Source organism: Lasioglossum baleicum, unplaced genomic scaffold (genome assembly GCF_051020765.1).
Source record: "Lasioglossum baleicum unplaced genomic scaffold, iyLasBale1 scaffold1261, whole genome shotgun sequence".
In the NCBI taxonomy this organism is placed as follows: Eukaryota; Metazoa; Arthropoda; class Insecta; order Hymenoptera; family Halictidae; genus Lasioglossum; species Lasioglossum baleicum.
This window is the reverse complement of record NW_027470320.1, coordinates 18,013-22,515: the sequence shown is the minus strand read 5'-3', so window position 1 is coordinate 22,515 and position 4,503 is coordinate 18,013.

Sequence of the window (4,503 nt, the reverse complement as noted above, 5' to 3'; positions counted from 1 at the left end):
ACCAAACACCTTTGCCTTCCGAGAAACTATCCCGCTATGTCGGAAGTATAGCTTCCTGACCAGAGAAACACATTAATATTCATTTCAGAGACGGACACCTTATCTTCGTGTTTGAATTAGAAGATCGAGCGTCAAACCGTTCGAGGACGGTACCACTTCTTTGAGTGTCCCACAGCTGAGTCAATAGCATTTCGCATCTTGTGATTCCGAGAGTCTCATCAGGAATTCCGCGAGCAGAGTCAGCTAAGCCGTATTGGCAATATACACTTTAATGGACCATCTGAATATCAAAGTAGAGAGTCCAGCCGTAGCAGAACGTAACCATTTGATATAATATGAAACGTTTTCAGAATATCTGACCGTCCGAAAGCCTATCACGTTTTTTCGAATATCTAGCTTAATGTTCACGGCAACAAATTATGAGCCATATTAGGAGAGGAATATTTTAATTTCGAGAATGTTTATGAAGGTTGCATGTGAAACCGTTCGTGTTCGATACAACCTTCTTTGAGAGTCGAACAGCTAAGTCAATGGCTTCACTTATCCTAGTATTCCAAGAGTTGAACCAGGTATTCCGTTTGTCAGTCCTTTGTGCAGTATTGGCTATAGACACATTAACTCACGTTACGAATATTTATGTCGAGAGTCTATCCCATCAAGAACATTATCACTTGCTATGGAGTCGAACATTATACCGAATACCTTACCTTCCGAGAACCCAGCTTTTCTCTAGGTAGTGCCTCTTCGCCGAAACCAATTAGTGCATATTATAGCTGTGCGACACCTTAGTTTGACGTATGAAGAGCAAGATCAATAGACAAACCGTTCGAGAATGTTACAACCTTCTTTGAGAGGCGAAAAGCTACGTCAATCCATTCAACTGATCTGTGCTACCGAGAGTCAAACCCGGTATGCGAGGAGAAAATCCGCTGAACAGTATTGGCAGTAGACACCTAAATCCACCTTACGAATAGTAACGTAGGGAGTCAAACCTCCACTTGATACCACTTAGTGTAGAATCAAAATTGTTATAGAAGACCTTACTTTCCGAGACCCTACCCAGCTGTAGCGAGAGCATAATTCAATGTTACCTGAAATAAATTGGTGAACATTGTATCTAATGGGCATCGCAGATTTTAGTATGAATGGCAGAAATGATAGTCAGACGGATCGATAACATTACCACTAATTATAGAGTCAATCATTTTATCGTAGACCTTGCCTACCGACAGCACATCACACTGTAGCGAGAGTCTAACGTAGTGTACACGGAGACTAAGTTGTGGACATGAGAGCAAATGGTCACATGAGTTTCATACATGCCTATTAAAACCGATAGTCTGCCCCGTGGAGAACATTACCAACTTCTGTGGGAGTATAACGGCAAAGCCAGTAACTTCACCCATCCTGTTGTACCGACAGTCAGACCAGGTCGTCTGGACGACAATCCGCAGCATAGTATTTCCAAAAGGCACAGTCATTCCTGGTGAGAATATCAATATCGCAACGTTTATGGCGAATATCTGCGCAAATTCGATAACTTCAGTTGTTCATAGCAAATACATTCTTATTCATCTATGAAATTTTTCGGTAACTCATTTCGTATTCACCCGTTACAGGACATATTTGTAATATGTTGATAGGAAAGTAATTGCAATTTTTCCCGATAGAGGACGTAAATGTACAATTTCGCAGCCAAGGTCTCAATTGAGCCGCATAAAAAAAGGAAAATTGCATTCCGAACAACCGAATAATTGCCAGTATCCTGTCGCTGAAACATTGAAATATCTGGCTTGCAGTGTGCTTCTCAAGTGAACCTCGCGTGTGCCTTGGGGATTGAATGCCATGTAAATTTCAGTTACTCAACCTAATTTTGCGTCATTGGAATCTATTTGCTCGCATAGTGCGGAGGAACTACAAAAATTGTTACACAGACTGCGTATGTCTGTCCACGTCTGATAATTTCAGTAGATTGCAAAAAGTATAAACTCATTTATAGTATTATGCTTTTCGGAAAGTAGTTATTTTTTCCCCAACGGCGGACCAAATATAATTAGTACGTTACGAAAGTAATTTCGTTAGTTCCGAACACATGACTTAAATGCATTCTATCACATACAACTTCTCACTTAAACCGCATGTAAAAATGAAACGAAATTATTCTGTACAAGCCAATAGTAAAACGTAATATGAGACTGAGACGCTGAATTCTCTCCCGTGATTCGTAACTTTGACTGGGAATTTCTATTCCAACACATCTTTGTCAGCTGGTTGCATCAGATATACGCGCAGTTATAGTATAAGGTTCTTCGGAATGTAATATCGTTTATTCTGCTTAGAGGATCTAACTGTGTTTGCTTGTTCGAAAGTAAATTTCGTTTCTACCTAACAGGTGACGTAAAGGTATACTTTGCAGCAAACATCACACTGAAGCAGCATGAAAAACACGATATTACTTTCCAATGAAACCAGTTATATCACGTGTTCTGACGCTGAAACGCTGAAATTCCTCGTTTGAATCGTGCCTCGTAAGTGAATCGCGGATTTGAAAATAGAAATGGAGATTCATGTAAAAATAAGGTACTGACGCTGATTTCGCATCATTGGAACGTAATTGGACGCGTAGAGCCGTGGCACAATCAGAATCGTTACCTTCAACGTGAACTTCTGCCAACATCCGATCATTTCTGCCCCTTTCATCAAATATACACTAATTCATTGTATTGGGCTTTTCAGAAAGTGATTTCGTTAGTTCAAGATAGATTGACCGAATTGTATTACCTTGTTCTGAATGTGATTTTCTTCTTCACAAGCAAGCCATATATAGAGAAAAACAATGTAAAATTACGCAAGCCAATTATTACACGAACACTGATGTTGAAACGAGGAAGTATCTCAATGTATTCGTGTTTCCTATGAGAATAGCGTGTTTGCCATGGGGATCAAATGTCACGTAATTATGCGTTACTCGCATTGATTTCTCATCATTTGGCTGTGTCTGTGTGCATATAACCAAGAAAATACAGAAATCGATAATTTGATGGTACATTTGTGTTGGAATACGTTGGCTTCAGTCATTCGCATGAAATATGCAATCACTCGTTCTATTAGTCTGTTCGGAAAGAAACATCGGTTTAATCCGACAGTGGACCTAAATGTATTATATTGAACAGAACGTAGTCCCTCTATCTTCTTCTGTTTGTTTGAACAGCTGATGTAAATGTATTTTTTCGCAGACAAATCCACAGTTAGAATGCATTGGATGGAACGAAACGACTTTCTGAAGAAACTTTCAATAACACCTATCGTGACGCAGAAACGCTGCAGAATCTCGCTTCCAACGCGCGTCGAAAGAGAATCGCGCGCTTGCGATTGGAATAAAAGGACACGTAAATGTGAGATACTCACGACGATTTCGCATTATTGCAACGTATTTGCGTGCATAGTGCACAAACTGTAAAAATCGTTGCTTTGACAGCGAATATGTCCAAATCCGTTTATATCAGACGGATGCGTCAAACATACAGTCATTCATTGTATTGGTATGTACATAAGGTTAATTTTGATTTTTCCGTATAGAAAACTTAATTTAGTAAGCTTGATCAGATGGTAATTTCGTTACTTCCCCACGCAGGATCTAATTGTACTGTGATGTTCGGAAAGAAACGTCGTTCTTTCACGATTAAGATCCTAGTTATAGTATGCTGTCCGGAAAGTAATATCGTATACCCCCGACGGCGAACGTAGTTGTATTTTGCTGCTAGAAATATAGTTTCTATTCTTGCGAAGAGAGTACGTAAATGTATTTGTTCGCAGTCAACTTCACAATTAAGCCGCATGGGAAACAACGAAACGACCTTCCGAGAAATACAATAGTAACACGTATTCCTACGCTGAATGGCTGAAATATATAACTCGATTCATGATTCGCTAGTGAACGATGCATTTGCCAGAAGAACCAAATGGGTCGTTATTATGGGATACACGTGGGTTTCGCATCGTAGGAACGTATTTACGACCATACAGCGGAGAAACTATAAGAATCGTTACATTGTTAGAGAATACCGGTCCGAATCCGTTTATTTCAGTCGTATAAATGAAGTATACACTACTCATTTAATGTATTAGACTTTTCGGAAAGGTATTTCGTTTCTTTCCCGACGATGCAAACCAGTGTATTACGTGGTGCGGAAAATAATTTCGTATTTTCGTATCGCAGGCCATAAATGGATTCGTTCAGAGTAAACATCACAGTTAAGTGGCTTGACATAAAAGGAAATTATATTTCAAACAGTCTAATAATAACAAGTATTCTGATGCTGATGCGCAGAAATATCTCGTTCGAAGCATTTATCGCAATGAAACCGCGCGATTGCGTTAGGAAACAAACGCATCGTTAAGCATGCGATATGCCCGTTCATTTCGCTTTTCCGGCAGAGCACCTAATTGTATTTGGATATTCCCAATGTAATTTCGGTTTTCCCTACAGAGGCAGCAAATGTA